Below are 14562 nucleotides of genomic sequence, written 5' to 3' on the forward strand. Positions count from 1 at the left end.
TAACAACCATGGATGGAGTTATAAGAGAGGGAGATCCCGTACCATTACTGATGAATGGTCTTTTGGCTTTTAGTTTACGTGTTAATGCTTTTGGACCATTACTGCATCTACTTTTAGTTTCATTTGGACAACTGATACTAGCTTTGGTGCATTGGATTATATGACAGTAGTCAAAATACTGGAATCATATACTATATGGTACTGTATTGTATATACATACTGCTTGAGTTATGTTAGCCACAAGTAATAATTGGCATTGGTTGATTCCTTTTGCTTAAAGGTCCCAGCACAATGACAAGTACCAAAGTCTCGGGCTTAAAGCTCACGCCTTTTGTCTGTAAGTGGAGACAAGAAATGAAAACTTGGAACCACTGTTTTCTAAAATATTTTTTTATGAAATTCTTACGAGTCTTGGTTGTTATCTTTTTTTGTAGACCTCCAGAAATTTGTATCTATCAATGCATTGTTGCGGTTTTCCATTCAGTAATAAAACTGAATATGAGATACCCGGAACCGGCAAGTGTCCGGCTGTTTAATAGAGTCCGGTTCTGGGACAATTAATTTAGGAACCGGAAAAAATAATAGGGTCAGGGTCTGGGTAGTATGGTACCCGGGAGGACCCGAACCCATTGACACCCCTAACTAGGATGTGAAGATGAGTTGGACCGACGATTAGAACAACATCCTTCAACTCATCCTCTAGATTTAGAGGTTCACTTCATCAGTGTGAGTAATTTTTTCCTAATTTTTTGGATAATTAACTTTTGCTAACCAATCATATTTATACAACAAAACAACCGGATTATTTTGAAACGGAAATGATTGATGAACCGTAAATTTGCACCGAGTTGTGCACCGTGAAAAATTGTGTGAGGGGGTGATGGGGCCCACTCATGACCCATCCCTATCTCAATGCAGAGAGGGTGACATTTAGGTCATCAGATTCCTCTCGGTGCACATCACACAACTGAATCACGGTGTGTATCATTACTGATTTTGAAAAGACCCTATTCGAGATGAAATTCTGAAACCTCCTATTAAGGAAATTTTGTTGTCACATCGTCCAAGGATGTCTTCCCAAGCCTACCAGAGCAATACTTCTTTTTTCCTCACACACTTTCTTTTGGAGAAGCACTTTGCCGACTGTCAGCCCCGAGCCCATTCGTTTAAATTTAGTTTTATTTCGCCCAAGTCGTTACCAATAAATATTCCATCCTTATACATTGCTTGAGTGCCATACTTCACAGGCATCAAGCAACAATATTTCATTCAATCGGAAACAAAACTAAAAGTCTAAACTATAGCCCTCAGCATGAGGATCACGTTGGTCCATTGCTTGTTGCCGACCGACAAGTAGAACCATCTGTTATCAACCGGTCACCAAGTACTGTGGTCAAAACTAATTTTCCAACATACTTTTCCTGTAATGATTTTTCTCTTTTTATCCAAGTCATGGATGAAAAATACAATTATTCATTCGTTAAAGCAAAAGTATTACGAATAAAGTAAGATAACCTTTCAGTTCTCCACGAAAAAAGATTTCTCAACAATGACATCAACAACAATTTGAACTAATCACTCCTTAAGCCTTAAAGTATTATATGTTCTATATAGTTTAGGCTTACAGGAACTCAAAAGAACCATTTTTCAGTTTTGTGTATTGCGTGAAAGACAACAGAAGTACCGTTGCGCTATTTTGTCTCTCTCGAATACTTTATCCTCACGGCTCTAATTCCCGGAATACCAGATCGTTAACGTTAACAACACATCTGATCTCGTTTTTTTACTTATTCTACTCCTTCTGCCCATTTATGGATTGAATACACATTTTATAAATAATTGAATCACCGATCAGATATATATGATTCAGAAGCTTGCAGAGAGTAATAACTAAAGAGAGTTTGATCGCAAAATGAGTACTGTTGGTGAGGTTCGTCGTGTCTCTACAACAAAAGTATGGCCAACAAGTTATTACATCCATAAGTCTACTGATCATAATAACCATAAGCGGATTGATTTAAATCCATGGGATGTAGAATTTTTGCGACTGGTATAGATGCAAAGCAGCAAAGGTGTCTTCTCTTCGCTAAGCCGCACAATCATCATTACCCTGCAGGCGACAAGATGAAGAAGAAATAACTAACAGTAATTTTATCAATAACATGATAAGTCATCTTAAAACTTCTTTGTCATATACACTTGATCATATCAATCCTCTAGCTGGTCATCTTGGCATCCAAAAAAACGAAGATGATAACACGATCTCCAACTATGAGGGTGCAGGTTTCATTCATGCCACTGCAGACTTATCGATCTATCCTCTAGCTGGTCATGCTGGCATCCAAAAAAACGAAGATGTTAACACGATCTCCAACTATGAGGGTGCAGGTTTCATTCATGCCACTGCAGACTTATCGATAGAGGACATCGTCGCTCAGCCTTACGTCCGTCCAAGCATAATAGATTCATCGTTTCCCCCTTGTTATTTACCTCTGGTAAATAGGTGGGCATCCAAACCATCACTGGTTGGCAATTTGTATTTCAATCATAAAATAATATATGGAAGATCCTTGTAATCCCCTTGTCCAATGTGGGATTATTTGTTGAGGCTGATCAGATATATTATCATATTTCTGTGTCAACTTCTTTAATCAGCACCATCTTTACAAGCGCAGCTTTTCTTCATTATGCAAATTATGTTACTCCAGCGACTGGTTCTCCACCTCTTTCTCTAGAGCAAGTAATGAAGTTGGTAAATTGGCATCCCTTCTCATCGTTCTCAAACATCAACTGCACATACAAAGTTAGGGACCTTTAATCAAGATGTAGGGTGTATTGAATCTTTAATTTTTAAGGATCGAATGTCCCCTCAAAGGCACTTCCCACTATGAGTTTCAAGTTTTGAATTGATATAATGCCAGTGAGGTCGATCATGCAAAAGTCATTTCGCAATGGATCATCTTAATATTTTCGGAGACCAGGAACCATCCAATTTGAAAGTTTCAGAGGTCCACAACTGCTAGATATTCGTGTTGGATCCGAATGTGGTCGCCCATATTGTATGTGGCAGGTCCGTAGAGTTCCATATTCCTTAGGGTTTGGAATATATATAAGCATCTCTAACATGTGTAGAAGTAAGTGATTCCCACGATATCACACCCAAGTTTTACCATTAGAAAAGTGGTAACTCTAACCCTAAAAGAGAGTTACCATCAGGAGAAAAGGTTTCAAGTTCTTATATTGTGAATCAAGTTTGTGCTCATTTTTGGTGATTGTAGTACCTGTTGATCGTCGTGTTGAATTGTTGTTGTTGCTGCTGTTGTTCCTTGTTCTTGCTAATCGGAGTTCAAGTTCAAGGTATGAATCGATACCCGCTTCCGCTTAATCGTATAATCTCTGATATTGGTATTGTGAGCTATTGGTTTGATGCGTTTTCGTGCTTGAAATAACATGCTTTGTGTTCTTGAAAGTTGTTGATAACATGATACTATCATGATTAGGGTTCTTGTTATTTTGGGTTAAAAACCATTAATGGATTTATAAATATTTCGGATCTTAATAAGGGTGTTTTACTTTGAAATATTTAATTGGGTATGTTCATTATTGATTAAAATGATCTCCTGGAAAGTTTTGTATCGTTTGAACGTGTGGTTTGAGAGATATGACAAAACCCTATTTTTATATCATGTTTGTGTGCAGCAGTTTGATGATTGTTTTGATGTATATATGTCGATCCATGTTAATTAAAATTAATGTAGATAGATAGTTCTCTTTAAGACCTTTCATTTGATATATTATTTGCTTGAATCAGAGGTTGCATGAGTGAGATAACGTCTCCCGAAGTTGGCCATGCGCGTCTGTACGCTGCTGAAATTTGGAGAAGACGATGAACAGTAACCGAGTCAAATCGGCGAGTCGACCCGAATTAAATAGGTGAGTCAACCCGATCCAGGATCGGTGGTTCGGTTCGTGGTTCAGAGCGGTTGTTAGGTTCGAGGTTCAGACCATCTGTTCGGTCCGCAGTTCAGGCCGGTGGTTCGGTTCGCTGTCCAGACCGAGTTATTTGTTTTCATTTGTTTCTCTATTTGTGGTTGCCGGATCAACTCCAATTTTGGTACCCTAAGGTTTTTCGATGCTCTGAATTCAATTAAACTATTTTCAAAACCTAATTATATTCACATGATAGAGTTTCTTTGAAATTGTGTGGTTAATCGCTTTATCCATAATAACATGTGAATGGTTCTTTGTTGTGATTGTCTAATTTCTTTAATATACAACATGTATGGTGCTGGATTGAATTCATATCTTACTGAATTGTATGTCTAGATAACATGTTGATTGATTAGATAATCATCTTGGTTTAATAACATGTTTGATTGAATTATTATCTTGATTGAATAACATGTTAAAACATTTGAGTGGGAGGTTGTTTGGTTGAGTTTGTTTGATTCCCAAAAACCATTAACTTGCGCATATATTAAATAGATGTAGAAAATATTACTTGCGGCGCGAGAGATGATTAGGAGTTTAACAATTTTTCGATCTTACGACTTGTAATGTTGTTTTGCTATTTATTTAGATTAATGTTGCAAAGTTATTTTTGAATATGTGTATAGTTCCATAAGTTTAATATCCTTTTTTTATTTTTCGCATGCTATGTTAGACTAAATGGCATCCAAGAACATCATTGTTGATTTGAATAAGGGAGAAAAACTTGATGGCGACAAATATAACATCTGGCGTCGAAAGATCGTTTTTCTTCTGCATGATGATGGGCTGCAGGAAATGACTGAGCATGTGATTCCTCGGCCTGAGGAGGGTACAAAGTCTCAACACCATCGCAACCTTGAGGCTTACCAGGAATGGATTAAGAAGGATCTCAGTGCTCGTCATATGATCCTGAGATCAATGCACAATGATCTCATTGGCGAGTTTGAGAACCACCAGTTTGCTCATGACATGTTAGAGGCAGTCAGGCAGAAATTTGGAGTTACCTCTGTGGCTAAGTTGTGTGCTTTAACAATGAAGTTTGACACTTTTCAAAAGAAGACGAATGTTACAATGAAGCAACATTTGAGGACAATGTCGTCAATGATATGCGAACTTTAGGCTGCAGGTCATCACTTGACAGATGAACAACAGGTACAAGCTTTTATTCGTTCGTTACCTAACTCTTGGGATCAGATGAAGCAAACCATGACACATAATGACAATGTCCGTACTTTTGAGGATATTTCTCGTCGTGTGGAACTAGAGGTCGAGCGCTTGGAAGATGCTAAGACTGACAGTTCTGTTTTCGCTGCTGAATCTGTTTTGCATAAGACCAATGGGTCTAAGCGCGAGAGGGGTAAGGGTTCTTCTGCTAAGAATCCTCGTGATGGATCTGGCTCATCCACTACCAAAGCTCCTAAGCGCAAAAGCATGCTGGTAAGAAATGCTTTGAATGTCATAATAAGAACTGACACTTGGCTCGTGAATGCACTGAGCCAAAGAAGGTAATTTCTGAACCTCTTCCTCGCTATGAATGTTTTGTTTCTAGTCAAGCATTAGTTGCTCTTTTTGGGGAGATGCGTTACCGAATGTTGCCTATGTCCTTAATCGTGTGCCTTCGAAGTCAATGCCTTCCACCCCATATGAATTATGGACCGGCAGAAAACCTAAATTGGGTAATTTGCGACCATGGGGTTCAGCTTCTTATGTACACAATAGTTCTCATTGGTATGGGAAACTGGGGCCTCGAGCGAAAAAGGTATATCTTTATCAGATATTCTAATCACTCAAAAGGCCATTTGTTCATTGGTGAACAACCTGATGGAAGTGTTACTGAGATTGAGCCACGTGATGTAGATTTCCTAGAACAGGATTTTCCTAGAAGGAACGAGGTAGGGGAGATATTAGCCTCTTTTAGGTAGAAGAGTTAATGGAAGACGCACCAATTCGTCTAGTTGAGAATAGCGAAGAAATTCCTCGTTTTCCTAGGGAAAGTGGAAGTGTTCCACCTGATAATGGATTGGCTCCATCAAATCAGGATCCCCAATCTCGGAGAAGTGAACGTGGAAAAATCCCTCGTCGTCGTTTTCAGATTAAGGGGGAAAGTTTCATGGTTTTTTCACATGATGACGCAGAGCCTAAGAATTTCAAAGAGGCTATGTCATATCCTAAAAGGGAAAATGGATTATTGCACAGAAAAAAGAAATATAATCAATGAGGATAAATGGTGTATGGCAATACGTTGACCTCCTAGAAGGGCGCAAGGTTGTTGGAAAAAAAAGGGTTTTCAAAGCCAAACGCAATGCGGATGGTTTAGATGAAAGATATACGGCTCGCCTTGTGGCGAAAGGCTACACCAAACAGGAGGGTGTTGACTACGAGGAAACTTTCTCCCCTGTGGTGAGAACTTCCTCGATACGCCTTATGATAGCTATTGTCTGATGTGATTTGTTGATAATGGTAAAAATGGTTCGATTCTCAGACTTGTGAAGGATATTAATTAGACTTAAATTATAATATTAAAATAGAAAACTCACTAAAAACTATAGTAAACTCAATCAAAGATGATATCAATACTAAAAGAAACACTGAGGCTAAGATTCCACTATTTTCCAAGTTCAAAGTGATTAAACCAATACTTATATTTATGCAATTTTCTTGTTTAATTTGATTCTAAAATATTGCAACAAGTAGATTTTCAAAAGTAATAATTGTAAATACCAAGTATGAAGCATCAAAAGTCTTAAAACTAAGCATACTCCATCAAAATAGACCACAATCACTCAAATAAAAATCATATTCGATAATAGTTCAAGGAAAATAATCATATAATTATTGCAAATAAAAAGATAAAATAGAATATACCACTTTTTGTTGGAAAAATAGCTTCCTCTATCGCCTCAGCAATGGGGCTTAGCTCCTCATATTAATCATGATCTCAAAATGTGTGTTTGTTGCTCAAAAGATGATTAAAAGAGTGAAAAGTAATAACACAGACTGTTTGCAACAGTGTATTGGTGTAGCAAAACAGCTGTTACAATGGAACTGTTACAGAAAACTGTTACTTTGTCGCTGATTTTAAGACCCTAAAATAAGACTGCCCTGAACAACTTAATGTTCTTCAGCTGTTAAACAACGACACTGTTCTGCGACTATTTACCGAGCGTCAATGTTCTTCGCGTTCTTCTTCTTTAGCAGCAGCAGCAGCAGCAGCAGCAGAAACAGAGTTTTGTAAAGCTCTGATTTCTTCTTCTCTGGCTCTCCTTAGGTTCCCAAACTCTCGACACCTCTTCTATATGACCCAAGACATCTATTTATATCAAAAATACCGATTAAATCTCTCCCAAATCTTCCAAAATCTCTTGCTTTCTCTTCACGGTCAAGTTGCGGCAATTTCTTGTTTTAGGATTTCTACGCGTTTCTGAGCTTTCCTTTTTATTCTAAACTCTTCCTTAGATAGATACAAATCTTTGGGAAGGTTTACAACGTTTTAATCTCTCTAAAATTCCCTAAAACAGGTCACACACGTGACTTTCCATATTTTTCTGTTGTGAAAAAAATCCGTCGATTGAACCCAATCTAATCGATTTAAACACCCATATCATATTCCTAGACCCATAAGGAGTCTATCCTATGAAAATCAGAGGTTTAATCGACCTCAAACTCCTCCAAATCATGATTTCCAAAACTGTTCTTTAACTGCACTTTTTTCCCGCCAAAATCCTGGTTTTTGAATGTTGAAGATGGTTTCCCCTTATCCAGAGTAGGGGTGCGATTAGCAACTGCCTGGAAATGGGATGCCCCTTAGTAATTAGGTTACCCCTTATCCAAAGTGAGAGTCCGAATAGCAAGTGTCCTCCGGGTGTTTCCCGACAACTTTTCGAGCCAATTTTTTCTAAAAATGTTTATTAGCCAAAAATACCTACAAATAAATAAAACACCATAATAAGTACAAAAATGAGCCCTAACAATATATAGAATCGAGACAAATCGGACACAAAAATGTGTCTATCAAATACCCCCAAACTTATTATTTGCTAGTCCTCGAGCAAAAATAAAATAGAAATAAAATCCTAACTCACTTTCGCAGGCATCGTCGATTGCATTTAACGTATGCAATAAGCCTTTAAACCCCTAGGTGTCTCTAGTGGTGAAGTGTTGTCTCCGGAGGGCTTACCAGAGGTATACTCACAAAACCTTTATACTCCAGACCCTAGCTATCTACACAGAACCTTGGAAGGCACTAAAGAATCTCCTTGGTTGGCATACTTATTGGCTACAGGAGGAAGAACCCTGATACGAAATTCCAATTGTTGTACACGAGTTTGCACTCAAGCATACTAAAATTCATATGAAGTGACAGAGATCTACTCAGATAGTCGCACTATGGACATCAATATCCGGAGTCAAAACTAATCACATGGATAGATCAAGAAGATGGATATAGAAAAACATAAATGGTTTTGATGTTTACTAGGTGATCGGTGTTTCTCATATCTGTCTGAAGGCCTCCGCCAAAATGAACCTATCCTAATGGACTGAGATACTAGTCTGACTAATATCAACACACTGGCATATACAAGGGAACCAGTGATTGATAATCCTAACTCTAGGTCAACACAACTGGCATATACAAGGGTTCCAGTGGTCGACTTTATTGAATTTATTCCAGTTGGTCTGATGGTCTGGTCTTTTTTTTTTTTTGTATCTCAATCACTCTAATTCACCCTAGCATTGGTAACAACTTGAATCGTGAGCCCCACCTAATCACTTAGAGAAACATAGTTTAAAAACAAAACAAAATAAAAACAGAAGTGAAAAGGACTCAACGAGATATGGTGAAACTATCATGTTATTTCTAACACCTGAGCTCTGTGCTTTTATGAATAGACTCTTTAGATGTTGCCATCTAGTCAGATTGGTTCCTCAACTCCTACAACCAAAATGCTTCCATCCACTTAGATTGGTTAGTGCCATCCTTAATAGGGATAAATTTCTAGGCTCTGGAGTTTATTTATTGCAACGAAAAGGTAACAAAAAGTTCTACCCCACCCCCAAACTTAAATCTAACATTGTCCTCAATGTTTCTAATCAAAGAACAGTACCAAAAATATAAGTAACATGAGGAAATAGTAAAGAGAGAAGTCGGAAAGATAGTACCTGGGTGAAGTGTAACCAAAAACCTACAAAAATATTATACAAATACAAAATCGCCTCGATGGTCAATCAAGGTAAACAGGGTCCTCCAGAGGGACCTCCTCAACATCACCTGTAGGAAAAGGCTCTAAAAAGGGCTTCAATCGCTGACCGTTAACCTTCGAAGAACTACTACCATCTGGTGTCTCAATCTCAACAGCGCCATGAGGAAAGTACGGACCACAAAAGGACCGGTCCACCGAGAGCGCAACTTCCCGGGGAATAGATGCAAACGAGTGTCATACAGAAGAACTTTTTGACCTGGAGAAAATGACTTTCGTAAAATATTCCTATCATGCACAAGTTTCATTTTGTTCTTATACTCCTTAGCACTATCGTATGCATCTCTACGAATCTCGTCCAACTCATTGAGCTGGAGCTTTCTTTGAGCTCCTGCCTTGTCAAGTGAAAAGTTTAAGTTCTTAATAGCCCAATAGGCTCGATGCTCTAACTCAACAGGCAGGTGACATGCCTTGCCAAACACTAAACGATAAGGTGACATTCCAATGGGTGTCTTAAACGCAGTACGGTAAGCCCATAAGGCATCAGTAAGCCTCGACGACCAGTCTTTCCTATTTGGATTAACTGTTTTCTCTAGAATACGTTTAATTTCCCTATTGGAAACCTCTACCTGACCACTAGTCTGAGGGTGATATGGGGTTGCTACTTTATGGGTAATACCGTATTGTTTCATTAAAAGAGAAACGGTCTATTACAAAAGTGTGAACCTCCATCACTAATTATAGCTCGCGGCGTACCAAAACGTGTAAGTATATTCTCTTTCAAAAACTGGACTACGACCCTGTGGTCATTCGTTTACACGGAACCGCCTCAACCCACTTAGACACATAGTCTACAGCGACAAGTATGTAAAGATAACCAAACGAAATAGGAAATGGACCCATAAAATCAATGCCCCACACATCAAAGACCTCAATCACTAAAATAGGGTTCAAAGGCATCATATTTCTACGGGAAATGGTTCCTAACTTCTGGCAACGCTCACAAGAAACACAATGACTATGGGAATCTTTAAACAACGAAGGCCAGTAAAATCCACACTGCAAAATCTTAGCAGCAGTCTTCTTAGCACTAAAATGACCCCCACATGCATGTTCATGACAAAAGGAGATAATACTAGACTGGTCACTCTCAGATACACATCTCCTAATAATCTGGTCCGGACAATACTTAAACAGATAAGGATCGTCCCAAAAGAAATGCTTAACCTCGGCTAAAAACCTAGAACGATCTTGCTTACCCCAATGTTGAGGGGTTCGACCAGTAACAAGATAATTCACTATATTTGCATACCAAGGTGATTGGGAAACAGAGAACAATTGTTCATCAGGAAAGCTATCCCTTATAGGAAGGGAATCACTAGGGGAACTAACAACTAGCCTAGACAAGTGATCTGCTACTACATTTTTGCACCCTTTTTGTCTCTAATGTCTGGGGAAAATTCCTGTAACAAAGGATCCATCTAATCAATCTAGGTTTGGTATCCTTCTTAGATAAAAGGTATTTCAAAGCAGCATGATCTGTATAGATTATGATCTTAGAACCTAATAGGTAGGACCTAAACTTATCCAAGGCAAACACGATGGCTAAAAGTTCCTTCTCGGTAGTTGTAGTTCATTTGGGCATCATTCAGAGTTTTGCTAGCATAATAAATCACATGAAGTAATTTGTTTTCTCGTTGTCCTAAAACGACGCCTATAGCATAATCTGAAGAATCACACATAATCTCAAAGGGTAGGTTCCAGTTAGGTGCCTGGACTATCGGGGCAGTAGTGAGTAAAGTTTTAAGCTTCTCAAAAGCCTCTAAACAAGCATCATCAAAGACAAACTTAACATCTTTTGCAAGCAAATTGCAAAGAGGTCTAGAAATCAAGCTAAAATCCTTAATGAATCGACGGTAAAAACCTGCATGCCCTAGGAATGACCTAATATCTTTTACGGTTTTTGGGACCTGTAAAGTCTTAATAAGGTCAACTTTGGCTTTGTCTACCTCTATACCCTTTGAAGAGACGATGTGCCCTAATACAATTCCTGATTTAACCATGAAATGGCATTTTTCCCAATTAAGCACTAAATTTTTTTCCTTACACCTAGTCAACACTAATGTCAAATGATGCAAGCACTCATCGAAAGATGAACCAAACACTGAAAAATCATCCATAAAGACCTCTAAGAACCGTTACCATATCAGAAAATATGCTCATCATACAACGCTGAAAAGTTGCAGGGGCATTACATAGCCCGAAAGGCATGCGTCTATACGCAAAGGTACCAAAGGGACAGGTAAAAGTGGTTTTCTCTTGGTCTTCTGGGGAATAACGATCTGATTATAACCGGAGTAGCCATCTAAGAAGCAATAGTGACTATGTCCAGCTAATCGCTCTAGCATTTGGTCGATAAAAGGAAGGGGAAAGTGATCCTTCCTTGTGACCTTGTTCAATTTCCTATAGTCAATACACACACGCCATCCCGTGGTCACTCGGGTTGGGATTAATTCATTATTATCATTCTGGACTACAGTGATACCTGATTTCTTGGGGACAACCTGAACAGGGCTGACCCACTTACTGTCTGAAATTGGGTAAATAATACCCGCATCTAACAACTTAAGCACCTCTTTTCGAACTACCTCTTTCATGTTAGGGTTCAGTCGACGTTGCATCTCCCTAGAAGGTTTGGAGTCTTCCTCTAAATGAATCTGATGCATACACACAGTAGGACTTATACCCTTAATGTCTGCTATAGTCCACCCTAAATTCCTTATTGTCTTGAAGTACATTTACTTACTTTCCTGATCACTATCCAAATTGGAAGCTACAATCACAGGTAAAGTCTCAGATGGGCCTAAAAACACATACTTTAGAGTATCGGGTAGTGGTTTAAGGTCCAACTTTGGGGGCTCTTCTAAAGAAGGAATTAGGGTAGTCTCAGAAACTGGTAACGGTTCGAACCTAGCTTTCCATCTATCAGTGTCTAACACAGGGGAATCTAATAGAGCATTCACCTGTTCAATAGTGCTATCGTCGTCAAAATCTAAACCAAAATGGGATAGACAACTTTCTAATGGGTCTTCAGACAAATGTTTGGTAATGACTCCTGAACTAAGGCTTCTATCATGTTCACCTCCTCAAACATGTGTCATCTAGCTCATGAGGTTGCTTACTGACATTAAAAATGTTCATCTCCATAGTCATATTACCAAAAGATAAACTCATCACACCATTTCGACAGTTAATGATCGCATTAGACGTAGCTAAAAATGGGCGACCTAAAATCACAGGTATCTGGTTCTCTGGGTCAGGGACAGGTTGGGTATCTAGGACCACGAAATCCACTGGATAAATAAACTTGTCGACCTCAATAAGAACATCCTCGATAACACCTCGAGGGATTTTAACAGACCTATCAGCTAACTGCAGTGTCATCTGAGTAGGTTTCATTTCACCAAGTCCTAGCTGTAAGTATACATGGAATGGCAGTAAGTTCACACTGGCTCCTAAGTCAAGTAAAGCTTTTTCTACCCGGAAGTTACCTATTGTGCAAGCAATGGTAGGAGAACCTGGGTCTTTGTACTTTGGAGTTGTGGTGTTCTGAATGATTGAACTTACGTGACTAGCTAAAAAGGCTTTCTTATGGACGCTAAGTTTTCGCTTTCGCGTACACATATCCTTAAGGAACTTGGCATAAGCAGGAATTTGCCTAATTGCATCTAATAAGGGAAGGTTTATGGTAACTTGCTTAAAAACCTCCACTATGTCATTAAAGTTCGATTCCTTCTTTGTTGGTACTAATAGCTGAGGAAATGGGGCTCTAGGCCTAAAATCAGACCTTTCAGGAACCGAATTCACATCATCAGAAACTTTATCAGTCTCTTCAGCTACTGGTCCTGAGAGGTGAGATCCTGAGGGGTGAACTACAGTATGTTCACTATCGGGCATGGTTACCTTATTGTCTACAACTCTACCACTTCTAAGGGTTCTAAAAGCATTCAATTGATTCGATGGTTTTGCACCTAATTCATGAACTCCTCTAGGGTTGGGTTGTGTTTGACTAGGAAACTTACCTTTTTCTCTCAAAGAATCACTTATCAGACCAACCTGGGTTTTTAACTCGGAAATAGCCTGACTATTTTCTTGTCCTATCCTGTTACTAGCTTGTAGACTCTGTTCTACTGATAACTGGAATTTTGCAGTTTGCTGAGTTAACAAGACGAGAGATTCCTCTAAACTTAGGATTTTCTTATCTGACTGATTCTGAAACTGAGCTAGTCCTGAAGGATTCTTAGTATAGCCAAAACCTGGGGGAGCATTAGAATTACTAAATTGACCTTGAATTTGGCCCTTAGACCACGAAAGGTTCGGATGGTTTCTCCAACCAGGATTATAGGTTTCTGAATATGGGTCAATCTTTTGACGGTTATCAAATCTAGTGTTATTATAAAGAGCATTGGCCTGCTCTTCAATATTCTGGCCTTCCCAAAAAGGCTCCACTCTACCACTAGTCTGGCCCACTTCTAAGGCTTCTAACCTTTTTGCTACAGCAGCAATTTTGGCATCTGATTCATAGCCTCCTTCTACCCTATTAACGTTTCCTCTACTTAAAAGAATTGTTTTCTGGGGTGCCATACTATTTTCCCATTGCTGGGTTTTTTCGGCGATTTCATTTAAAAATTTCATCGCCGCCTCAACAGTTTGGTTTTCAAATCCACTAGTGCATAGAGACTCAACCATGGTCGTTGTGGAATAATCTAAACCCTCATAAAGGATCTGAACTAGCCTAACCTTTTCTAAACCATGATGAGGACACTGGGATAATAAATCATTGAACCTTTCCAAATACCTGTATAAAGATTCTCCCTCTTGTTGTGAAAATGTGCATATTTGCGTCCTAATAGACGATGTTTTGTGCCTAAGGAAGAACTTATTGAAAAAGGCAGATGTAAGTTGTTCATATGTCTCAATTGACTCGGAGTCCAAACTATACAGCCACGACTTGTCCTTATCTTTCAGGGAAAATGGGAATAACCTAAGTTTCAAGTTTCAGAGCATCATTATCTAAGCCTCTAATTCTTAGAGTGCTACAAATTTCCTCAAAATCCCTAACATGGTAATAAGGGTTTTCATTTTCTTTCCCTAAAAAGATTGGGAGCATCTGTAAGGTCCCAGATTTCAGTTCATAGGGTGCCTCCGTTTCAGCTAACTTAATACACGAAGGATGGGTAGTCCTAGTTGGATTCAACAAAGCTTTCAAAGTTTCCATTTCTGGCACTATCGGAGCAACAAGGATTCTCTCCTCAGTCAAAGAACGTTCAAAAAGAGACTCTTCAAAAGCCGGAATTTCTAGATTAAGGTAATC

General features: G+C 38.8%; 1 long non-coding RNA gene across 2 annotated transcripts; it reads left to right on the forward strand.

Moving 5' to 3' along the window:
- The first annotated feature begins 1582 nt into the window (after positions 1–1582).
- LOC113326107 lies at positions 1583–6517 on the forward strand. Of its 2 annotated transcripts, XR_003348301.1 has the most exons (3): positions 1583–3357; positions 3812–4124; positions 4664–6517. It is a non-coding gene; the product is annotated as an uncharacterized LOC113326107 (long non-coding RNA). The 2 variants fall into 2 exon arrangements; XR_003348300.1 differs by lacking the exon at positions 4664–6517 and having other exon boundaries at positions 1585–3357; positions 3812–4251.
- The last annotated feature ends 8045 nt before the right edge of the window (positions 6518–14562 follow it).

Source organism: Papaver somniferum, unplaced genomic scaffold (assembly GCF_003573695.1).
Source record: "Papaver somniferum cultivar HN1 unplaced genomic scaffold, ASM357369v1 unplaced-scaffold_10, whole genome shotgun sequence".
In the NCBI taxonomy this organism is placed as follows: Eukaryota; Viridiplantae; Streptophyta; class Magnoliopsida; order Ranunculales; family Papaveraceae; genus Papaver; species Papaver somniferum.